The 26228-nt window shown below is 40.8% G+C and overlaps 1 protein-coding gene and 1 pseudogene across 5 annotated transcripts in view; one reads left to right on the forward strand and one right to left on the reverse strand.

Annotated features, from left to right (window-relative positions):
- The window catches only part of LOC103127055 (zinc finger protein 709-like), a 1044365-nt gene that overhangs the window by 125555 nt on the left and 892582 nt on the right, over positions 1-26228 (reverse strand). The gene's annotated exons all lie outside the window — the stretch shown is intronic.
- LOC103127053 (F-actin-capping protein subunit alpha-1-like) lies at positions 12682-14921 on the forward strand (annotated as a pseudogene).

The following is a 26228-nucleotide window of genomic DNA, read 5'->3' on the forward strand; positions in this document are numbered from 1 at the left end:
GCAGAAGAATTAAGCTGAATCACTGTATTTCACCAAATACAAAAGTAAATTCCAAGTGGATCAAGGACTTGGATGTTAGACCAGAAACTATCAGATACTTAGAGGAAAATATTGGAAGAACTTTTTTCTGCATAAATTTTAAAGACATTTTCAATGAAACGAATCCAATTACAAGGAAGACTAAGGCAAGTATAAACCTATGGGACTACATCAAATTAAAAAGCTTCTTCACAGCAAAAGAAACCACTACCCAAATCAAGAGACCCCTCACAGAATGGGAGAAGATCTTTACATGCCATACATCAAATAAAAGTTTAATAACCAACATATATAAAGAGCTTACCAGACTCAACAACGAGACAACAAATAACCCCATCCAAAAATGGGGGGAGGAATTGGACAGAATATTCACCACAGAAGAGATCCAAAAGGCCGAGAAACACATGAAAAAATGCTCCAAGTCTCTGATTGTCAGAGAAATGCAAATCAAGACAACAATGAGATATCACTTCACTCCTGTGAGAATGTCACACATCAGAAAAGGTAACAGCAGCAAATGCTGGAGAGGATGTGGGGTCAAAGGAACCCTCCTGCACTGCTGGTGGGAATGTCAATTGGTCCAACCTCTGTGGAGAACAGTCTGGAGAACTCTCAGAAGGCTAGAAATGGACCTACCCTATGACCCTGCAATTCCCCTCCTGGGGATATATCCTAAGGAGCCCAACACATCCATCCAAAAAGATCTGTGTACACATATGTTCTTGGCAGCACAATTTGTAATAGCCAAAACCTGGAAGCAACCCAGGTGTCCAACAACAGATGAGTGGCTGAGCAAGTTGTGGTATATATATACACAATGGAATACTACTCAGCTGTAAAAAATGGTGACTTCACCGTTTTCAGCCGATCTTGGATGGACCTTGAAAAAATCATGTTGAGTGAAATAAGTCAGAAACAGAAGGATGAATATGGGATGATCTCACTCTCAGGCCGAAGTTGAAAAACAAGATTAGAAAAAAAAAAAAAAAAACTAGGAAGCTGGATCAGGGAAGAGAGTAACTCCAAACTATGGAGCAAGTATGTAAATACTGTTAAGTGTAAACCCCACTGATTTTTGCTTTTTCTCCTGGAGTTGACCAGTGGCTGCAGGGAGAGGGATCTGTTAGAAGTCTAGGCCCCACCTCTCTGGGGTCAGGTGAGGGGAATGCAGGCCACACCCCCCAAGGGCATGCCACACTCCCCACTGCCCTGCCCTTTCCAAGCTGACCCCAGGCTCCTGAGTACAGTGCTGGAAGGTGCTGGCCCCTGTGTGGTTGAGGAGCGCTGGTCTTCTGCTTTAGCTATTCCTCGCAGTACTCCTTGCAGACTGGCCTGCTGACTCCAGCCTGCTCCTCCTCCTCTGGGTGGTAGCCTGAGAGCTGCAGAACCTGTGAGGGCTGGCCAGCTCCCATCTGCCTGGGTCAGAGCTGGAACCAAGGCCTCTGCCTGAAACTCTGGTGAAGGTAGGAGGAGGGTGGGGTGATGTCCTGGAGCACACTGGTGCTGGGTGAGGGGCAGTCTTCTGCCCTGCATGGGCCAGTGTCCAGGGAATGCGAGACCTTGGGCCTGGGTCAGAGGGGCTCCCTGGGAGTGGGAGACAGGGTGCATGAAGGGAGGGGCAGGGACCAGGTTCTGGACAGGGAGCCCAGTGCTGGGTGGAGAGTGGCCTGCTGAGCAGGAGGCAGTTGACCAGCTGAAGTCCCATGCAGGACTGAAAGTCAGGAGGGAAAAGGAGGTTACCTGCAGAGTTGGGGAGTCACCTGCAAGACCTGGAGGACTATATCTTATATCTCATGTAACTGCTTATAAAAACAGACCTTCAAAATAAACACTTAGAGGTAATAGAGCCTAAGGAGCTGCTCTTTGTGGTAGGACACAGAGTTCACTACATCTCACAGAAGATGAACTTAAAAGGAAAAATGTTAGCTTCTTCACAGCAAAAGAAACCACTACCCAAATCAAGAGACCCCTCACAGAATGGGAGAAGATCTTTACATGCCATACATCAGATAAGAGTTTAATAACCAACATATATAAAGAGCTTGCCAGACTCAACAACAAGACAACAAATAACCCCATCCAAAAATGGGGGGAGGAATTGGACAGAATATTCACCACAGAAGAGATCCAAAAGGCCGAGAAACACATGAAAAAATGCTCCAAGTCTCTGATTGTCAGAGAAATGCAAATCAAGACAACAATGAGATATCACTTCACTCCTGTGAGAATGTCATACATCAGAAAAGGTAACAGCAGCAAATGCTGGAGAGGGTGTGGGGTCAAAGGAACCCTCCTGCACTGCTGGTGAGAATGTCAATTGGTCCAACCTCTGTGGAGAACAGTCTGGAGAACTCTCAGAAGGCTAGAAATGGACCTACCCTATGACCCTGCAATTCCTATCCTCCTTGGGATAGATCCTAAGGAACCCAACACATCCATCCAAAAAGATCTGTGTACACATATGTTCTTGGCAGCACAATTTGTAATAGCCAAAACCTGGAAGCAACCCAGGTGTCCAACAACAGATGAGTGGCTGAGCAAGTTGTGGTATATATATACACAATGGAATACTACTCAGCTGTAAAAAATGGTGACTTCACCGTTTTCAGCCGATCTTGGATGGACCTTGAAAAAATCATGTTGAGTGAAATAAGTCAGAAACAGAAGGATGAATACGGGATGATCTCACTCCCAGGCCGAAGTTGAAAAACAAGATTAGAAAAGAAAACACAAGTCGAACCTGAAATGGAATTGGAGTATTACACCAAAGTAAAAGACTCTGGGGTGGGTGGGTGGGTGGGGAGAATACAGGTCCATGAAAAATGATGAATGAAATAGTGGGGGTTGTATTGCTAAATGGGAATCTGGGGAATGTTATGCATGTAAAAAAAAAAAAAAAAAAAAAGGAAGAAGAAGTAGAAACGCAAAGCAGAAATTGACTGAGTTTGGAGTATGGCACCAAAGTAAGAAAGCAGAAGTATACTAGAGTTTGCAGTGAGTACCTCCCTAATACTTCCTCTCCACTTTTCCAAGCTTTGGGTCCATGATTGCTCAACAATTTGTTTGGCTTCATATGTTAACTCTCTTTTCAGTCACCAGGTTCCAGGTGTCATCAGGATGCCGGCCAGACTTCCCTGGATTGAAGACCCCACCAATATGTCCTGGAGCTCAGCTTCCCCAGAGACCCATCCTACTAGGGAAAGAGAGAGGCAGACTGGGAGTATGGACCGACCAGTCAACGCCCATGTTCAGCGAGGAAGCAATTACAGAAGCCAGACCTTCTACCTTCTGCAACCCTCAATGACCCTGGGTCCATGCTCCCAGAGGGATAGAGAATGGGAAAGCTATCTGGGAGGGGGTGGGATATGGAGATTGGGCGGTGGGAATTGTGTGGAGTTGTACCCCTCCTACCCTATGGTTTTGTTAATTAATCCTTTCTTAAATAAAAAAAAGAAAGAAAGAAAAGAAAAGAAAACACAAGTCGAACCTGAAATGGAATTGGAGTATTACACCAAAGTAAAAGACTCTGGGGTGGGTGGGGAGAATACAGGTCCATGAAAAATGATGAATTAAATAGTGGGGGTTGTATTGTTAAATGGGAATCTGGGGAATGTTATGCATGTAAAAAAAAAAAAAAAAAGAAGTAGAAACGCAAAGCAGAAATTGACTGAGTTTGGAGTATGGCACCAAAGTAAGAAAGCAGAAGTACACTAGAGTTTGCAGTGAGTACCTCCCTAATACTTCCTCTCCACTTTTCCAAGCTTTGGGTCCAGGATTGCTCAACAATTTGTTTGGCTTTGTATGTTAACTCTCTTTTCAGTCACCAGGTTCCAGGTGTCATCAGGATGCCGGCCAGACTTCCCTGGATTGAAGACCCCACCAATGTGTCCTGGAGCTCAGCTTCCCCAGAGCCCCACCCTACTAGGGAAAGAGAGAGGCAGACTGGGAGTATGGACCGACCAGTCAACGCCCATGTTCAGCGGGGAAGCAATTACAGAAGCCAGACCTTCCACCTTTTGCAACCCTCAATGACCCTGGGTCCATGCTCCCAGAGGGATAGAGAATAGGAAAGCTATCAGGGGAGGGGGTGGGATATGGAGATTGGGCGGTGGGAATTGTGTGGAGTTGTACCCCTCCTACCCTATGGTTTTGTTAATTAATCCTTTCTTAAATAAAAAAAAGAAAGAAAGAAAAGAAAAGAAAACACAAGTCGAACCTGAAATGGAATTGGAGTATTACACCAAAGTAAAAGACTCTGGGGTGGGTGGGGAGAATACAGGTCCATGAAAAATGATGAATTAAATAGTGGGGGTTGTATTGTTAAATGGGAATCTGGGGAATGTTATGCATGTAAAAAAAAAAAAAAGAAGTAGAAACGCAAAGCAGAAATTGACTGAGTTTGGAGTATGGCACCAAAGTAAGAAAGCAGAAGTACACTAGAGTTTGCAGTGAGTACCTCCCTAATACTTCCTCTCCACTTTTCCAAGTTTTGGGTCCAGGATTGCTCAACAATTTGTTTGGCTTTGTATGTTAACTCTCTTTTCAGTCACCAGGTTCCAGGTGTCATCAGGATGCCGGCCAGACTTCCCTGGATTGAAGACCCCACCAATGTGTCCTGGAGCTCAGCTTCCCCAGAGCCCCACCCTACTAGGGAAAGAGAGAGGCAGACTGGGAGTATGGACCGACCAGTCAACGCCCATGTTCAGCGGGGAAGCAATTACAGAAGCCAGACCTTCCACCTTTTGCAACCCTCAATGACCCTGGGTCCATGCTCCCAGAGGGATAGAGAATAGGAAAGCTATCAGGGGAGGGGGTGGGATATGGAGATTGGGCGGTGGGAATTGTGTGGAGTTGTACCCCTCCTACCCTATGGTTTTGTTAATTAATCCTTTCTTAAATAAAAAAAAAAAAAGGAAAAATGTTTTCAAAATATAAATGGGGAGGTTGGGTGGTAGTACACTCGGTTAATTGCACATAGTGCGAAATTCAAGGACTTGAGCAAGGATCCCATTTCAATCCTCTGACTCTCCATCTGCAGGGGGGCCGCTTCACCAGGTGTCTATCTTTCTCTGCCCCTCTCTGTCTTCCCCTCCTCTCTTTATTTCTCTCTGTCCTATCCTGCCAGCAATAACACAAAAGTAACAACAACAAAGATAAACAGGGGCAACAAAAGGGAAAGAATAGCCTAAAGGAACAATGGATTCATGGTGCAGTCATCGAATCCCAGCAATAACCATGGAGGCAAAAAGTAAAATAAAATAAAAAAGTAAAGTAAAGTAAAATATATCAATGAAACATTTTCCAGTGTGGCACAAGGAATCTTAGATCAGTCTTGGAATCCACCCTTCTCACGTCCATAAAAAATGTAGCCCTACAACCTACTCCTTGTCTCCTTTCACCTGGGAGAATGTATGGGTGAAGGAGCAGAGGCCAGAGCAGGGCTTAGAGAAGAAGGAAAAAGGGAGCCAGGTGGTGGCATACCTGGTTGAGCTCACACGTTACAAAGACAAAGACTCAGGTTCAAGCCTCTGGTCCCTACCTGCAGGGGGAAATCTTTGTGAGTGGTGATGAGGTGCTACACATGTCTCTCCATCTCTCTTCCTCCCTGTCACCCCCTCCCCTCTCAATTTTTGGCTGTATCTATCCAATAAATAACTAAAGATAATTCAAGAAACAGAGATAGATAGACAGGTAGATAAATAGGTAGGGTTGGCCCAGGAAGTAGTTCAGTAGAGAAAGCACTGGACTCTCAAGCATGACATCTTGAGATCAGTTCCCAGCAGCACAGGTACCAGAGTGATGTATGGTTCTTTCTCTCTCTCCTCCTATCTTTCTCATTAATAAATAAATAAAATCATAAAGAGAGAGAGAGATTAGAGCACTGACAAGCTCTGGCTTATGGTGAAACTGGAGTGTGAGTCTAGATCCTTAGGCAGGGAAGTCTTTTCCATAACCATTATTCTGTGTCCCTAGCCCCTCAATTTTTAAAATTATTTCATTTATTAATTAATATGAAATAGATGGAGGCCAGCTGGTGGCTCACCTGGTTAAGCACACACATTACAGTGCACAAGGACCCAACTCAAGCCTCTGGCCCCCACCTGCAGGGGAAAACTACACAAGTGGTGAAGCAGGGCTGCAGGTGTCTCTCTGTCTCTCTCCCTCTTCTCTATCTCCCCCTCCTCTCTCAATTTCTCTGTCTCTACCCAATAATAAATAAATAATAAAAATTAAAATTAATAAAAAAGAAAGATGGAGAGAGAGAGAGAAGCAGATAACACTCTGGTACATATACTGTAAGAGATTGAACTCAGGACCTCATACTCAAGAGTCTGTTGCTTTATACTCTAAACTCCCTCTCAGAGCACAGCCCCAGAAATTAGTTTCTTGATTATCCTGTGTTTATGAGCATAATGATGGATTGAGATTGGACAGTTTCAAGCAAAACTCATATGTCTTTTATGTTTATTTTAATGTATTTATTTATTATTGGATAGATACAAAAAGAATTGAGAGAAGATAGAGAGGGAGAGAGACAGAAACACATCTGCAGCCCTACTTCACTAATTGTGAAGCTTTCCCCCTGCAGGTGGGAACCACCTTGAACATGTGTCCTTGAACACTGTACTACATGTGCTTAATGAGGTGCAACACTGTCAGGCCCCTAGTTTTTTAAAGAAACTTTTTTTTAGTTTTTTTAGAGTTTGCAGTGAGTACCTCCCTAACACTTCCTTTCCACTATTCCAAGCTTGGGATCCATGATTGCTCAACAAATTGTTTGGCTTCATATGTTAACTCTCTTTTCAATCACCAGGTTCCAGATGCCACCAGGATGCTGGCTAGGCTTCCCTGGATTGAAGACCCCACCAATGTGTCCTGGAGCTCAGCTTCCCCAGAGACACACCTTACTAGGGAAAAAGAGAGGCAGACTGGGAGTATGGACCGACCAGTCAACGCCCATGTTCAGTGGGGAAGCAATTACAGAAGCCAGACCTTCTACCTTCTGCAACTCTCAACGACCCTGGGTCCATGCTCCCAGAGGGATAGAGAATGGGAAAGCTATCAGGGGAGGGGGTGGGTTATGGGGATTGGATGGTGGGAATTGTGTGGAGTTGTACCCCTCCTACCTTATATTTTTGTTCACTAATCCTTTCTTAAATAAAAATTTTAAAAAAAAGAATTAATTAATTTATTTGAACACTGTACTACATGTGCTTAATGAGGTGCAACACTGTCAGGCCCCTATTTTTTTAAAGAAACTTTTTTTTTAGAATTAATTTATTTCTTTATTCATGAGAAAGATAGGAGGAGAGAAAGAACCAGCTATCATTCTGGTACATATGCTGCCAGGGATAGAACTCAGGACCTCATCCTTGATAGTCTAATGCCTTAGCCACTGCGCTACTCCCAGACCACCCCTATTTTTAAAAAAGTATATTAAACATCTCACTATATTTTTAAAACTATTTATAAAACAATGAAAGAAAGAGAACCCGAACATCCCTGTGGAATATGCAGTGCTAGAGATCTAATTCAGACCTTCACTCTTTATGACCAACCCATTACCCACTGCTCCGATTTCTCAGCCACCATCGACTGTTATTTGTAGGGGGAGAGAGAGAGAGAGTAGAGAACACCTGCAGCTCTTCCCCTCATCTCATGAAGTTTATTTACCTCCTGCATATGGAGCAAATACTGACTTATAAAGTACTGCTGGTGTTTTGTTGTTTCTTAGAGGAATCTTTTTAAAATATTTATTTATTTTCCCTTTTATTGCCCTTTGTTTTTTATTGTTGTTGTAGTTATTGTTGTTATTGATGTTGTTGTTAGATAGGACAGAGAGAAATGGAGAGAGGAGGGGACAGAGGGGGAGAGAAAGAGACACCTGCAGAGCTGCTTCACCGTCTGTAAATTGACTCCCCTGTAGGATCCTTACGCAGGTCCTTGCGCTTTGCGCCACCTGTGCTTAACCCGCTACGCTACCGCCCGACTCCCTAGAGGAAATCTTTTGTATATATGTGGTATTTGTTTCTTTATTGGATAGAGGCATAGCAAAATCAAGAGAGAATAGAGAGAGAGAGAGATAAAGAAAGACACCTACAGCACTGCTTTGCCACTTGTGAAGCTTCATTCATGGGGAATAGGGGGTGTGAAGCTGAGGCTTTGTACTGTGTGTGCTCCACTGCATGCATCACCACCCAGTTCTCTGCACACATTTTCATGTCATTGAAATTAGCAGCAGGTCACTTTTACCAGTTTGCATTCCATTCACTATCTTCTTCTTGCCTAGTTGCTAGGACTAGGAATTATGTTACTCCTTTAAACTGGAGCAGTGATAGTGGACTATTTTGACCTGTTTCCAATCTTAATGTAAAAACTTCCAGTTTTCCAGCATTGAATATGAGAGCCATATGTTTGTCTTAAGGGACTAGTCTTACATTATGATACTTTTCCTTCTATATTGTCACTTGTTTACATATAGATGCTCATGATACTGTATCTTGGTCCAGGTTTCTTGAATTTTTTATATTTTTTGTTTCAGTTTTGTTTACTTATTCTGATTTTATTATTTCATCCTTCACTGATTTTCTGACTACTTTCCATTGTATATATTTAAGATATTATTTACTATGTTACTAGTGCCTGCTTTGCTATGAAGTTCATTTTTGAAATATGTATTTTATGCTAGAAAGAGAAGCCAGAGCACTGCTGAGCACTGGTTTATGGTGGTGCTGAGCATTGAACCTTGATTCTTAGACCCTCCATTATGAAAGTCTTTTATTTAGTCTACATATATTCAAAATGCTTTCTCTCTCTCTCTCTCTCTCTCTCTCTCTCTCTCTCTCCTCCAGGGTTATTACTGAGGCTTAGTGCCTGCACTATGAATCCACTGCTCCTGGCAGCCATTTTTGACATTTTTTAACCCTTATTGCCCTTGTTGTTATTGTTGTCATTGCTGCATTTGTTGGAAAAGACAAAAAAAATGAGAGAGGAGGTGAAGACAGAGGAAGAGGGAGATAGACACCTGCAGTCCTGCTTCACTGTTCGATAAGCTACCACCTGGAGGTGGGGTGCCATGGCTCAAAGCAGAATCCTTGTGCCAGTCCTTATGCTTCATGCCATGTGTGCTTAACCTCTGCCCTACCAACCAGCCTCCTCTCTCTCTTTCTTATTTGTATTTTTTTTAGGATTTATTTATTTACTCATGGGAAAGATAGGAGAGAGAGAGAGAGAAAGAACCAGATATTACTCTGGTACATGTGTTGCCTGGAGGATTGAACTAAGGATTTCGTGCTTGAGAGTCCAATGCTTTATCCAGTATGCTCCCTCCCAGACCACTATACATAATGTTATCAAGTCCACATTAGAATTAAGATTTTACACATAGGGGAATACTGGTGAATTAACAAATACCCATGAAACTTCAAATTGACATTTTAATACACACCACAAGAATTTAAGTCCTTTTATTGTGTGTATTTTTTTGTGTTTAGTAGCTATATTCTAATTTAAACTTTATTCTGACTCTCCACTTTAATTTACACAATTTAAAGCAATTGTTCATTTTAATGTGTATGAAGAGGGGACTAGGATGGTGCACCTGGTTGAGCATGCATATTACAATGTGCAAGACCCGGGTTCAAGCCCCGTCTCCACCTATAGGATAAAAGCTTCACAAGTGGTGAAGCAGTGCTCTAGATGTCTCTCTGTCCCTCTTGCTCTGTATCTCTTTTAAGATTTATTTACTTATTTATTTATGAGAAAGATAGGAGAGAGAAAAAACAAGATATCATTCTGGTACATGTGTTGCTGGGGACTGAACTCGAGACATCATGCTTGAGAATCCAATGCTTTATCAGCTGTGCCATCTCCAGACACTCTCTCCCTCTTATGTATTAATTTATTTATTATTGGATAGAGACAGAAATTGAGAAGCAAGGAGATAAAGAGAGGGAGAGAGACAGAGAGCCACCTACAGCCCTGCTTTACCACTTGTGATGCTTTCTCACTGTAGGTTGGGACCAGAGGCTTAAACTTGGGTCCTTGAGCATTGTGATGTGTGCCCTTAACCAGGTACACCATCATCTGGCTTCTCTATATACACTTTCCTCTCAATTTATGACTGCTTATCAAATAAATAGAGACTATTAAAAATTAAATATATACATATATATGAAGCTATGACAAATTACAAAACTAGAACTTGGTGATTAACAAAAATCAATTTGATATAAAGCCATGAATTAACAAATTTTGGTGTTATGAAACAGAATGAATAGATGTTTAACATATTTTTAAACACTTTCAGTTCTTTATCTGTGTAAGGAAAAATTAAATTCATGTTACCCTCACAGTCATGGTAAGATACTTTCATTTTTTGAGTTAACTAAAAAAATTTTAACTCCCCAAGAACAAAATAGAATCCCTCCCCCTGCAATATTTGATTTAACATAAATGTTATGCAAAATAACTTCAGGCATCAGGCTGTGAGGTCCCAGGTTCATTCCCCAGCACCACCACTATAAACCGGAGCTGACCAGTGTAGACCTCTCTTTCTCTCTGTATAGTTCTGTCTCCTCTCATTAAAAATAATAAGAAATAAATATAAATATTTCCACACAAAAAAAGACAGAACACAGGACAGAAGCTAGCTAGAATGAAAATTAATTTTAAAAAAATTGGGGGGGAGTTGGGTGGTAGCGCAAAGGTTCAAGCACAGGCCGTGCCAAGTGCAAGGACCAGCATAAGGATCCCGGTTCGAGCCCCTGACTTAATACACTTTAAAAACTATTTATTCAAAATAGAAAAAAATTGAAAATGGAGGAATGATAGAACTGGAGAGACACCACCATCCCTGCTCCACTGCTTTTGAAGCCAACAGGTGGGGGACTGGGGGCTTGAACCCAGGTCCTTGTGCATAGCAGTGTATATGCTTTAACTAGATGTGCCACTACCCAGCCTGCAAATCAGAATCTTACAGAGAGGGGGGCAGGAGGTGGCACACTTGATTAAGTGCACAAGGACCCAGGTTCAAGCCCCTGGTCCCCTGCTGCAGTGGAAAATCTTCATGCATGGTGAAGCAGGGCTGTAGGTCTCTGTGTCTCTGTCTCTCTCCCTTTCTATCCTCCCCTCTCAATTTCTCTGTCTCTATCCAGTAATAAATGAAAAAAATATTTTAAAAAATGTATATGCTAGTTATTCAGCAGCACTTATTACAAATCTGTTTCAAATCTTGTTGATCTTATTGAAACTGGACATATAACATAATGAAATATTGTCCTAAGCCATTCGCACCTATGTGGAAACATGTAAACAACAGATTTCAACCCTGATCACTGTACATGGCACCGTGTGAGCACTACCAGGTGCACCATTGCCCAAATCCTCAGAACAAAGTTTATAATCGATTTATGGCAAAGAAAATGGAGACTTTGATCTTACTCTCTCCCCTTCTTTTACCATAGCACTACTCTGGTTTATGGTGTTGCTGAGGATTAAACCCTGGACTTTAGAGCCATAGGCATGTGGGCATGAGAGTCTCTTTGCATAACAATTACGCTATCTACCTCTGACCCTTGGTTTGCTTTTTTTTTTAGACCAGAGCACTGATCATATCACGTTTATGGTAGTGCTGGGGATTGAAGCTGAGATGTCAGAGCCTCAGGCATAAGAGCCTTTTGTATAACCATTATGCTACCTCTCCATCCAAATCCAATATATATATATATATGTGTGTGTGTGTGTGTGTGTGTGTGTATGTGTGTGCATTTACTAGCCTGTAATATACAGTGACACTTATTATAACTGGGAGCATTCTACATAGTACTTTTTAATGTTCAAAATATTTTCTTTTTTATTATTGTCTTTTTCTTGTGTTTATTTATTTTATATATAGAAAGACTATAGAGGATTCATGTGGTGTCTATAGAGCTTCAAAGTAAATTCTTTGGTGTCAAATACCCTGGATTTAAATGTCATTTCTACCTCTTGTTATCTATGCTACTTTAGATAACTCGTATAATCTTTGGAGGTCTCATTTGTTTTTTTACCTTAAAAATTTTCTTTTCAGAGAAAAAAGTGGGGGCCAGTTGGTGGCGCAGGTGGCACACCTGATTGAGTTTGAGCCTCCAGACCCCACTTGTAGGGGGAAAGCTTTTCAAGTGGTGAAGGAGTGCTTCATCTGTCATCCCCTCCCCTCTCAATTTCTGGCTATCTCTATCCAATAAATAGAGATGATAATAATTAGAATAAACAAACATTAAAAATAATAAAATAGGGGGGTGGATGGTAACACACCAGGTTAAGCACACAGAGTATGAAGTCCAAGGACCAGGGCAAGGATCCCAGTTTGAGCCTTAGCTCCCTACCTCCACTGTTTGTGGAGGCTGGGAGGGGTTGCTTCAGAGGCAGCGAAGCAGTTCTGCAGGTGTCTAGCTTTCTCTCCCCATCTTCCCTCTCTGTTTCACTTTCTCTATCATTTTCTCTCTGTTCTATCCAATAACAGCAGCAGCAACAACAATGGAAAAAATAGACAGCTGCCAGGAGCAGTAGATTCCTAGTGCAGGCACCAAGCCCCAGTCATAATCCTGGAGGCAAAATAATAATAATAATAATAATAGTCGCGCTGGGGCGGGGCTGGACCAGAGCAGCCCAAGATGGCCGACTTCGAGGATCGGGTGTTGGATGAGGAGAAGGTACTCATAGCTGCTAAATTCATCACCCATGCACCCCCCAGGGGAATTTAATGAAGTATTCAGCGATGTACGTCTACTACTTAATAATGACAATCTCCTCAGGGAAGGGGCAGCGCATGCATTTGCCCAGTATAACATGGATCAGTTCACACCAGTGAAGATAGAAGGATATGAAGAACAGGTCTTAATTACAGAACATGGTGACCTGGGCAATAGCAGATTTTTAGATCCAAAAAACAAAATTTCCTTTAAATTTGATCATTTACCGAAAGAAGCAAGTGACCCTCATCCAGAAGAAGCAGATGGAGGTCTGAAATCTTGGAGAGAATCCTATGACAGTGCTTTAAGGGCCTATGTGAAAGACCATTATTCCCACGGCTTCTGTACTGTTTATGCTAAAACTATAGATGGACAGCAGACCATTATTGCATGTATTGAAAGTCACCAGTTTCAGCCTCAGAACTTCTGGAATGGTCGTTGGAGATCACAGTGGAAGTTCACCATCACACCACCTACAGCTCAAGTGGTTGGAGTACTTAAGATTCAGGTTCACTATTATGAAGACGGCAATGTTCAGTTGTCTAGTCATAAAGACGTACGGGATTCAGTAACTGTTTCAAATTAAGTCCCAACTGCCAAGGAGTTTATTAAAATCATAGAGCATGCAGAAAATGAGTATCAGACAGCAATTAGTGAAAACTATCAAACAATGTCAGACACCACATTCAAGGCCTTGCACTGGCAGCTTCCAGTTACCCACACCAAAATCGACTGGAACAAGATACTCAGCTACAAGATTGACAAAGAAATCAGAATGCTTAAAGGCTGAATATAGGATTCTTCAGTACTTGGAAAGAAAGGATTTAACATGTGGTCATATGATGTATAAGTGATTTATAAACAAGAGCGATATTTTGCTAGGGCTTTCAAAAGTTAACAATTTTTTTTAGCCTCATGAAATACTGTTGAACCTATAGCATTGTCTTGGTTCTTTTGTGTTCTCTGCCTTGTGATTTTCTGTTTTCACTCTATTTTTTTTTTAATTCTGCCACATTTAATGATGGAGTAATAAATCTATCCAGGAGCAATTTTCCTGTTTAGAAAAATTTCCTAACCATGAAATCCTGTTAGTGATACAGACAAGTAATGTGTTCAGTACTTTTCTACCTGTACCCTTCAGAGCACTTCTGGTACTTGAATGGCTTTTACTGATTCACCACCTAATGAGGTTATGCTATAAACTATAGCTGAATGGAAGACACATTCATTCTTTTCCCTCCAACTGTACTTTGGTCATTTCTCATAACTATCATTTCCAGAAAATTGGAGTAGGGCTTTTCAGGTCATTGAGGGGGAAGAGGGTGGCAAAAGAAGTTTTCTGAAAATTCCATTGTAGCCAACTTCTATGTGGAAGTTGTTTTTAAATCCAAAGACCTGAACCACATTCCCTGCACATGAATATGTTTTTTTTTTTTTCCCATTCCTCGGTATTTCCTTCCCATCTTGTACCATTATAGTTATAGATATCTGCATTTTTAGAAGAGTTTTTGCCCATTTATTATTATTTTCTTAATATTTGAGAACTGCTGACATACTAGGGATGTAGAATATAAAACTTGGAAAATGCAAATGTTAAAGGAGTGATAAGTATCTTATACTTTAATACTTTGTGGCAGGATTATATAAAGCAAAACAAATAACTATGTAAATCATAAAAACTGAAAATGAACCAAAGTGAAAAGGATAACTCCCAGGCAGTATCTTTCTATTGTAACCTGTTATTTAATGGAATATTAGAGATATGTTCTAAATAGTATGTAAAACTTGCTCCATATTTCTCTTCATGCCTGCCAAGAACTCAGATGTAACTGTGATATAGCAACCCTTCCCAGGTATACTGGCAGGAGTTTGTATGATCTCAGAATACACAGGTGACATAGATATGATAATGACAACTGGAAATGGTGGATTCATTTACATTATTTACATTTAATATGACCAGACCTTAAGGAAGGTTAGTTTTTTAAAAACCAAGTAGTGTCTTCCTGTCTCCAAATACATGTCAAAAAGGTGTTTGTGCTTCAGCTTTGTTTTTACTCAGTAATACAATCAAGAGTTTGTTTCTGAGTGACCTGTTGAGCTGTGTAAGCATTTTGTTTATTTCAAATAAAATATATTTGTATTATTTGTCATTCATACTATCCATCCATACCACACTATCCTCTGTATCAGGTGGTCTAATAGAAATATACCTGTTTTGTTCTTAAAATAAGAAAAAATAATCTTAGTCTTTTACATAACCATTATGCTGTCTCCACAGTCCTAAACTTTACTTTTTTTTTTTTTTTTTTGCCTCCAGGGTTATAGCTGGGGCTCTGTGCCTGCGCCATCAATCCACTGCTCCTGGAGGCTTTTTTGCTTCTTTTTGTTGCCCCTGCTGTTTTATTGTTGTTGTTATTGTTACTGCTATCATTGTTGGATAGGACAGAAAAATTGAGAAGGGGGAGAGAAAGATAGACACCTACAGACCTGCTTCACTGCTTGAGAAGCGACCCCCCTGCAGGTGGGTTACCAGGGGCTCAAACCGGGATCCTTGTGCCAGTCCTACTCTTTGCGCCATGTACGCTTAAGCCACAGTACTACCACTGGACTCCCCTGAACTTCACTCTTAAAGCTGCTTTTTTGACATTCCATAGGATCTGGTAATTCATCATTTTATTTTTCGTTATCCGGAGATTTTTTTTTTCTGTATATTTTAGTTGTCATTGCCAGGTCTTCATCACTCAAGACTGACTTTTCCAGGTATAATGATACATGGAAATCACTAGAGGGCCAGGTGGTGGTACTCCTGGTTGAGTACATACATTACAGTGTATAAGAACCTGAGTTGAAGACCCTTGCCCCCACAGCAAGTGGAAATCATCGTAAGTGTTAAGCTCTACCACAAGTATTTTTTTTTATTGCACTGTCTCCCCAGCTCCCTGCCTATTTATTTTCAAGTAATTTAATAGCTGGTAGATATAACTATGGAATTCAATCTGCTAAATTAACTGATGTCTTTAATTTTGTGTGGTGTTTGTGTTTGTTAGAGCATAATCCTGATGGAGAAACTTTGTCCTAACTTTGAGTGAAATCAGGATAGAAAATAGGAAAAGTAACTGAGCAAAATAACCAAAAGGATCCAGGTCCCCAAATCTCTCTCTCACTTGAAATTCACTGATCCAGAAACAGGGAGACCTTTGCCTCTAGAGTTACATCATGATGCTTCTTAAGGTGACAGGCTCCATCTTACTTAGGGATTATTAATGCACCAATACCACAGGTATTTCTGACTCTAGCCAGAAATATATACACAAAATATATTTTTAAAAAGATATACTATAGTGAGACGCAAAGATATAGATATTTGGGGCTGGGTGGTGGTGCACCCGGTTAATCACACACATTTATAATGCACAAGGTGCCAGGTTCAAGAACCTGGTCCCCGCTTTCAGAGAGGAAGCCTCACAAAAGTGGTGAAGCAGGGCTGCAGGTGTCTCTACGTCTCTTTCCCTCTTTTATGTTCCCCATCCCTCTCTGTCTCTAACCAATAATAAAGAAATAAAAATAATCATAAAAAATAGATAGGGGGTCGGCCAGTAGCGCAGGGGGTTAAGCGCACATGGAACAAAGCACAAAGACCAGCGTAAGGATCCCGGTTCGAGCCCCCCGGGCTCCCCATCTGCAGGGGAGTCTCTTCCCAGGTGGTGAAGCAGGTCTGCAGGTGTCTGTCTTTCTCTCCCCCTCTGTCTTCCCCTCCTCTCTCCATTTCTCTCTGTCCTATCCAACAACAAATGACATCAACAATAACAATAATAACCACAACAAGGCTACAACAACAAGGGTAACAAAAGGGTGAAAAATAGCCTCCAGGAGTAGTGGGTTCATGGTGCAGGCACTAAGTCCCAGCAATAACCCTGGAGGCAAAAAAAAAAAATAGCTGACAGGTAGATGATAGATTGCACTGTATATTCCTCCAGTGTAGTAGGGGCCAGGCTCAAACCTGCGTCGCCCTCATGCTGAGGCAGTGCACTATCCCATTGAGCTCCTTCACTGACTTGACCCATGTTTTACCTGGAAGTACATTTAGTCTCCATCATTCATTCACACATTCAAAAACAAAATATCATCTGGATAATGTGCTGCTTTTCCATAGTCGCAGATTGGGTGACAGCATGATCTCCATCACATAGGAGGAAGCTTGGGTGTGGTGGGACCTTTCCCTCTCTCTGTGCATCTGCATTACTCTGGCTTACGGGATACCAGAAATTGACCTTGGGTCCTTATGCTTATAAGTTAACACACATTCATTATATCATCTCCTGGGCCTATTTATATATTTATTTATTTATTTTGCCTCCAGGGTTATCGATGGGGCTTGGTGCTTGCACCACGAATCCACTGCTCCTGGAGGCCATTTTTCACTTGCTTATCTTTGTTGTTATTGTTGCTACTGCTGTGATTGTTGTAGGATAGGACAGATAAATGGAGAGGGGAGGGGAAGACAGAGAGGGGGAGAGAAAGACACCTGCAGACCTGCTTCACTGCTAAAGCGATCAACCTGCAGGTGGGGAACTGGGCTGGAACTGGGGTCCTTATGCTGGCCCTTGGGCACTTTGAGCCATGTGTGTTTAACCTGCTTCGCTACCGCCTGACCTCCTTTAATTTTTTATATGATAGAATGTGTGTATGTGTGTGAGAGAGAGAAATAATGTGCAGAGAAGAGAAACATCTGCAGCATTGTGCCTCTGCTCATTAATCTTACCCCCCCCCCATGCAGGTTTGAACCAAGGGTTTGGAAAAGGGTCACTGCATGGTAATATGTCTGTTCCACTGGGTGAGCCACTGTCCACTCCTCTAACTCCTCTACTTCTTACTAGCTGGAAAAAATCAGCCAAGATTGGTAAAACTGTGGTGATAAATAAAGAAAAGCTATCAGGGGAGGGGATGGGATGCAGTGTTCTGATGGTGGGAATTGCGTGGAGTTGTAGCCCTCTTATCCTATGGTTTTGTCAGTGTTTCCTTTTAATAAATAAAAATTTAAAAAATACAACAATAAGCTACTACTTTATACCCATAGGATACATTAGAATTGACAAGAACATGCCTGGTGGAATGGTGAAACAAGTATGCAGGTGTCTTTTTTTTAACAAGCTTTAAAAAAAGTAATTGTTTAAATTTATTATTGGATAGAGACAAACCAAGAGGGAAGGGGGTGAAAGAAAGGGAAAAAAAAGGCATGCAGACCTGCTTCACCACTTGTGGAACTTTTCCCCTCTAGGTGGGGACCAAGGGTTTAAACTCAGAACCTTGTACACTGCAGTGTGTTTGCTTAACCAGGTATGCCACTGCCTGCCCCCCCCCTTATCCTCTGCCTCCTACTTCCTCAATTTCTATCCAACAAATAAAACATTTTATAAAGGACAATAGCAGAAAATGCAGGAGAGGATGCAGGTAAATTGGCACTACTGCTAGTGGAAATGTAAACTGGCATATATAATGCCAAGAATTGAATTTTTTTTCAAATTTCTTTACTGGGGAATTACTGTTTTACATTTAAGATTAAATACAATCGTTTGTATATGAATAACATTTCCCAATTTTCCATATAACAATATAACCCACACTAGGTACTCTGTTATCCTTTTTGGACCTGTATTCTCCCCCCACTCCCACCTACCCTAGAGTCTTTTACTTTGGTGTAATACACCAATTCCAGTTCAGGTTCTACTTTTGTTTGCTCGTCTTGTTTTTCTTTTTTATTGCTTGCTTTTTAATTTATTTTAATTTATTTATTGGGGAATTCATGTTTTACATTCGGCAGTAAATACAGTAGTTTGTACATGCATAACATTTCTCAGTTTTTCATATAATAATACAACCCCCACTAGGCCCTCTGACATCCTTCTTGGACCTGTATCCCCTACCCACCCACCCCAGAGTCTTTTACTTTGGTGTAATATGCCAATTCCAGTTCAGGTTCTACTTGTGTTTTCTCTTCTGATCTTGTTTTTCAACTTCTGCCTGAGAGTGAGATTTATCCCATATTCATCCTTCTGTTTCTGACTGATTTCACTTAACATGAAATTTTCCAAGGTCCAACCAAGATCGGCTGAAAACAGTGACGTCACTATTTTTAATAGTTGAGTAGTATTCCATTGTGTATATATACACCACAACTTGCTCAGCCACTCATCTGTTGTTAGACACCTGGGTTGCTTCCATGTTTTGGCTATTACAAATAGTGCTGCCAAGAACATATGTGTACACAGATCCTTTTGGATAGGTGTGTTGGATTCCTTAAGATATATCCCCAGGAGAGGAATAGCAGGATCATAGGGTAGGTCCATTTCTAGCCTTCTGAGAGTTCTCCAGACGAGGCTGGACCAAGTTACATACCCATCAGCAGTGCAGGAGGGTTCCTTTGACCCCACAGCCTCTCCAGCATTTGCTGCTTCTACCTTTTCTGATGTATGATATTCTCACAGGAGTGAAGTGGTATCTCATTGTTGTCTTTATTTGCATTTCTCTGACAATCAAAGACTTGGAGCATTTTTGCATGTGTTTCTCAGCCTTTTGGATCTCTCCTGTGGTGAATATTCTATCCATATCCTCTCCTCATTATTTAATGGTGTTATTTTTTTTCTTGTTGAGTTTGGAAAGCTCTTTATATATTTTGGTTATTATCCTCTTGTCTGATGTATGGATCTTCTCCCATTCTGTGAGAGGTCTCCTGCTTTGGGTAGTGGTTTATTTTGCTGTGAAGAAGCTTTTTAATTTGATGTAGTCCCATAAGTTTATGTTTGCCTTAGACTTCTTTGTAATTGGATTCTTTTCACTGAAGATGTCTTTAAAAATTATGCGGAAAAGAGTTCTGCCAATATTTTCCTCTAAGTATCTCATAAGTTTCTAGTCTAATATCCAAGTCCTTGATCCACTTGGAATATGCTTTTGTATTTGGTGAAATATAGTGGTTCAGTTTCATTCTTCTGCATGTTTCAACCCATTTTTTTCCAACACCATTTGTTGAAGAGACTCTGCTTTCCACATTTAGTAGTCTGGGCACCTTTGTCAAAGATTAGATGTCCATAGGTGTGGGGCCTCATTTCTGGGATCTCAATTCTATTCCACTGGTCAGTGTGTCTATTCATGTTCCAGTACCAAGCAGTTTTGATGATAATGGCCCTATAATACAGTTTGAGATCTGGGAGTGTGATGCCTCCAGTTCTGTTCTTTTTTTCTCAAGATTGTTTTGGCAATTCTAGGTCTTTTCTGGTTCCAGATAAACATTTGCAGCATTTGTTCTATTCTCCTAAAAAAATGTGATTGGGAACTTGATGGAGATAGCATTAAATTTGTATATAGCTCTGGGTAGTATATTCATTTTGATGATGTTAATTCTTCCAACCCATGAACATGGAATCTCTTTCCAAATCTTTGTGTCTTTTTCACTTTCCTTGAGTAGTGACTCATAATTTCCAAGATAGAAGTCTTTCACTTCTTTGGTTAGGTTTACTCCTAGATATTTTATTGTTTTTGTTGCTATAGTAAAAGGAATTGATTTCTGGATTTCAACTTCTTCTAGCTTAGTGTTTGCATAGAGGAATGCCACTGACTTTTGAATGTTAATTTTGTAGCCTGGACCTTACTGTATTGCCTGATGATTTCCAAAAGCTTCTTGCTCGATGCCTTAGGTTTTTTTTTATGTATACTATCATGTCATTTGCAAATAGGGAGAGTTTGACTTCTTCTCTTCCAATCTGTATGCCTTTAATTCCTTGCTCCTGCCTAGTTGCTAAGGCAAGAACTTCCAACACTATGATGAATAGTAATGGTGATAGTGGGCTGCCCTGTCTAGTACCTGATCTGAGTGGAAATGCTTCCAGTTTTTCACCATTTTGTATGACATTGGCTTTAGGTTTTCTATATATAGACTACACTATCTTCAGGAATTTTCCATCTATTCCCATTTTTTGTAGTGTTTTGATCATAAAGGGATGTTGTATTTTGTCAAAGGCTTTCTCTGCATCGATTGCTATGACCCTGTGGTTTTTGGTCTTGCTTTTATTGATGTTGTGGATCATGTTGATTGATTTGCATGTATTAAATAAACCTTGCATGCCTGGGATAAAGCCCACTTGGTCATGATGAACAATCTTTTTAATATACTGCTGTATCCCATTGGCTAGAATTTTTTTCAGTATTTTAGCGTCTATGTTCATCAGAGATACTGGTTTATAGTTTTCTTTTTTGGTGTCCCTGTCTGCTTTTGTTATCAAAGTGATATTGGCTTCATAGAAACTGGAAGGGAGTATTCCAGTGTCTTCAGTCTTCTGGAATACTTTTAAAAGTAGAGGTATTAGTTCTTCTTTGAAGGTTTTGTAGAATTCACTTGTAAAACCATCTGGTCCAAGACTTTTATTCTTGGGAAGGTTTTGATAACTGTTTCAATTTCATTAGCTGTGATGGATCTGTTCCTATTATCTAGTTCCTCTTTACTTAATGTTGGAAGTTTGTAGGTATATAGGAAACCGTCCATTTCTTCCAGGTTCTCTAGCTTGGTGGCATATAGTTGTTCATAGAAGTCTCGCATGATATGCTGAATTTCTGCAGTGACTGTTGTGATATTTCCTCTTCCATTTACTATCTGATTTGTTTGGGTCTTCTCCCTTTTTTTTCTGTGAGTTTGGCTTAAGGTTTGTCGATTTTGTTCACTCTTTCAAAGAAACATTTACTTTTGTTGATCTTTTGTATGGTTTTCTTATTTTCAATGTTATTTATTTCTGCCCTAATTTTTGTGATTTCTATCCTTCTGGTTGCTTTAGGGTTCCTTGAGAATGATCCATGTGGATTTGAGTAAAATGTGTATTCCAGTTTCTTGGGATGAATGACTCTGAAAATGTCCAATAGTTCTAGTTTATCTATCTCTTCATTTAGCTCCCTTATGTCTTTACTGATTGTCTGCCTGGATGATCTGTCAAGTTGAGATAGTGGGGTGTTGAAGTCCCCTACTATGATTGTGTTACTGTTAATATATTGCTGTAGCTCTTTCAGTAGAAGTTTGATGTATTTAGATGGCTTCTCATTGGGTGCATAGATATTAATAATTGTTAAGTCCTCTTGATTGACTGATCCTCTGAGCATTAAGTAGTGTCCATTCCTATCTTTTTTAATCTTATCTATTTTAAAGTCTATCATGTCAGATATGAGAATAGATGTTCCTGCCCCTTTTTTGTGGGCCATTGCCTTGTATGACAGTTTTCCATCCTTTCACTTTAAGTCTGTCTTTGTCTTGTTGAGTTAGGTTGCTTTCCTATAGACAGCATATTGTTGGTTTGGGTTTTCTGATCCATCTTCCTACTCTGCGCCTTTTAATCGGTGAATTCAGGCCATTGACATTTATTGGTATCAAAGATTGAAGATATTTTAATGCCACTCTTGTAGATTTTTAGAGTGGTCTGATATATGGCCTACTTATGGTGGTCTGACTGTTTATAGGAGATCTTTCAGAACTTCTTTCAGGGCAGGCTTGGTGATAGTTGTTTCTTTAAATGTTGCTTGTCTGAGAAGGTTTTGATGCCTCCATCTAGTCTGAATGACAGTCTAGCAGGATACAGTAGTCTTGGTTGAAAGCCTTTCTCATTGAGCACTCAATAGATATCTTGCCATTCTCTTCTGACCTGTAGTGTTTGTATGGAGAAGTCTGCTGCTAATCTTATGGGTCTTCCTCTGTAGGTGACTCTTTGTTTTTCTCTTGCAGCCTTCAGGACCCTTTCTTTATCCTTATTCCTTTCCATTCTGAATATGATGTGTCTTGGTGTCTCTAAGTCTGGGTTAATTCTGTTTGGGACCCTCTGGGCCTCTTGAACCTTCCTGTCTTTTATGTTGTCTAGACTAGAGAAGTTCTCAGCTATTATGTCCTGAAGAATGCTTTCTTCCCCTCCCTCTCTTTCTTCCTCTGGTAAGCCAATAATGCATCTATTATTTTTGTTAAGTCATCCCATATGTCTCTGTTGTTGTTTTCAGTATCTCTTAATCTCTTTTTGAGATTTCTTACTTCTTTTTTAGTTGTCTCTAATTCGTCCTCTATCTTTTTTTTTTTTTCATAACATTGCCCAGATTCCCATTTTCGTCCTCTATCTTGCTAATTCTGTCTTCAGCCTCACTGATTCTATTCTCTCTGCCCTCTACTGTTTTCTGGAGTTCATCTATTTTGTTTCCCTGTTCTGATACTGTTTCAGCTTGGTCAGCTAGTTGTGTTCTTAGCTCAGCTATTTCTGCTTTCAGCTCTCTAATAACCTTGAGATAATCAGTGTTTTCTGGATGTCATGGGTGCTATTACATCTTCATGGTGTGTGAACTTCTCAGATGCTTTGGTTTTGCTCTCATGTAGATATTTCCATATTTCTGCTAGCTCTCACACTTACCTTGACTTGCACATCAATATATTGAGCCATCTTTCCCCTTAGCAGGTACCCCAGACAATAACCTGGGTGCACCTGCATATCAGATGCCGGGCTCAGGCAAAAACTAAAAAAATCATGGGCCCTTTGGAATATACCTACAATAGACCTACTAGCTATTTCCAAAATGAAGACCCCAAATTTTCCTCTGCAATATTCCAGCCTTTAGGTTCATGGTTAATCAACAATTTGTATGACTGTATATGTTAACTCTTTTTCAGCCACCAGGTTCCAGATGCTACCATGATGCCAACTAGACTTCCCTGGACAGATGACCCCAGCAATGTGTCCTGGAGCTCTGCCTCCTCAGAGCCCTGTCCCAGTAGGGAAAGAGACAGAAAGGCTGGGAATATGGATCGACCTGTCAATGCCCATGTTCAGCAGGGAAGCAATTACAGAAGCCAGACCTTTCACTTTCTGCAACCTATAATGACCCTGGATCCATACTCCCATGGGGTAAAGAATAGGAAAATGGGGGTCTGGCAGTAGTAGCACAGTGGGTTAAGCACACATGGTGCAAGGATCATGGTTCCAGCCACTGGCTTCCCACATGCAGGGGGTTGTTTCACAAGTAGTGAAGCAGGTCTGCAGGTGTCTTATCTTTCCCTCCTTCTCTCTGTCTTCCCATCCTCTCCCTATTTCTCTCTGGCCTATCCAAAACCAACAGTGACAGCAATAACAACAATAATAATAACCACAGCAATGACAAACAACAGGGCAACAGAAGGCAAAAAAAAAAAAAGGAAATCTATCAGGGCAGGGGATGGGATACAGAGCTCTGGTGGTGGAAACTGTACCCCTCTTATCCTATGGTCTTGTCAGTGTTTCCTTTTTATAAATAAATAAATTTTTAAAAGAGAGAAATAAAATAAAGCAAAACATGAAAATACATGGTTATCTCAAAATATCCCCTGATTGTTAATGATTGCTGTTATATTTCAGTTGGTTTGTATTAAAGCCATAATAATAGTTGGTAGTATTGCAGTAATGTAATAACATAGTAATTAGTTTTAGTAATAATAGATATCAAGGTATAGTCATTGGTAGCAGTGTTTGTTATCCATAAACTAACATACAGTGTGACTGTGAATTCATTCAAAAATAGGGTGTTCTAGGTAGGATTATAAGGATATTGTGAAGTGACGGGTCATCATTAGTGAGTTGGCTCCTGAAAAACTGGAGGCCAGGTGCAGTGACTGTTGCTGTGAGGACTATGCCACAGTGTTAGGGAACCTGTGATGTAAACAAATGGAGCAACTGTAAATGTTCCTGGTAAGGATGATATATCCTGTGAAGTCTGTTAGTGAGCTTATACTGTAATTTGCTGCGTATGACAAGCCACCTAGTTTTAATAGCCTTTACTGCTGAACAAAAAAGATCCTCAGCAAGTGTTTTAGGTGTCATAGATGCTGGCCATAGAGATAGGTGTTTATATGACTGCTGTTGTACATGCTGACACAAAATACTGCAACAGACACAAGGGGGGACAGGGCTTGCGATAGAAAGGGCAGTGGTAGGGGGCTGGGTGGTAGCGCAGTGGGTTAAACGCACATGGCACAAGGGGCAATGACCAGCCCAGTTTGAACCTCCAGTTCCCTACCTGCAGGGGGGTTGCTTCACAAGCGGTAGAGCAGGTCTGCAGGTGTCTATCTTTCTCTCCATCTCTGCCTTCCCCTCCTCTTGATTTCTCTCTGTCCTATCCAATAACAACAACAGTAGCAAAGACAATAATAACAATAAATACAATAACAAGGGCAACAAAAATGGGAACAAATGGCCTTGAGGAACAGTGGATTCTTAGTGAAGGCACTGAGCCCCAACAATAACCCTGGAGGAAAAAAAGGGGGGAGGTGCAGTGGCAGCAAGAGAAAGAGGACGGAACATGGAGGGGAGACTCACATGAACAGGGTTCATGGACCATTGGTTTTCTTTCTTTCCTATAAGGAATTAGGATTTGTATATGTGTGCACATGAAAATGTGTTTATGTTGAAGGAGGACATTTGATCATTAGGAAATATATCACAGTTAAGAGAAACATCACATCATTTGTTTTCACTATTGAGTTCACTCTAGATGTGGTGCATGGGTACTATATTAGTTCTGCTATACTATACCAGTTTTGCTATAATAAACATTGTTCTTAGGGGTGGCAGTGTCAAGCTGGTGTTGTGAAGGCAGCATACAGACAGATTCTCTACAGAAAAAAAAAAAAAAAAGATTCACATCCTGAGAATTCCAAGTGGGAGCAGGATTTACAAGCCAGAGGAGGGAACAAAGAAGAACCAAGATAAAATATTATTATACATCCATAAATCAGAAAGAAAATGACCAATGAAAAGCCAATGGTGAGTCTTCCATTCCCCTCCGCCCCCCAACAAATGCCCCAGAGGAGAGGTGGCCTACTTGGGATAATAAAGGCAGCTAAATACAGAGAAGTCCACCTGTGGAGTTAAACACATCAAGCAAGATTCCAAGTATTAATCTTTTATCAGAACTCAGTGGAGAGCCATCTAAAATTGCCTTACTACAAAATTAGGAAAGTCACGGGCTTCTTAGAATATACCTAAATAGCTTTAGTACCTTCTTTCAACAAGAAGATCCCCAATCTCAGCAGCTATATTCTTAACTTTAGGTTCCTGATTATTAAACAACCTGTTTTGCTTTATATTTGAATGCTTTTCAGTCCCCAAGTAGCAGATACTGCCATGATGCCAACATGACTTCTCTGGGCAGACAACCTCACCAATGTGTCCTGGAACCCAAGCTCCCCAGAGCCCTATCCCACTAAGGAAAGAGAGAAATAGGCTGTGGGATCGACCAGTCAACACCCATGTCCAGCAGAGAAGCAATTATAGAAGTCAGACCTTCCACTTTCTTCGCCCCTCTGTATAAATATCTTGGGCCCATACTACCACAGAGATAAGGAATAGACCTATTAATGTATACCAATTCCTTTCTGTCTGTGCATTGAAATGCACGGTATGTATATGT

Source organism: Erinaceus europaeus, chromosome 23 (assembly GCF_950295315.1).
Source record: "Erinaceus europaeus chromosome 23, mEriEur2.1, whole genome shotgun sequence".
NCBI classification, from domain to species: Eukaryota; Metazoa; Chordata; class Mammalia; order Eulipotyphla; family Erinaceidae; genus Erinaceus; species Erinaceus europaeus.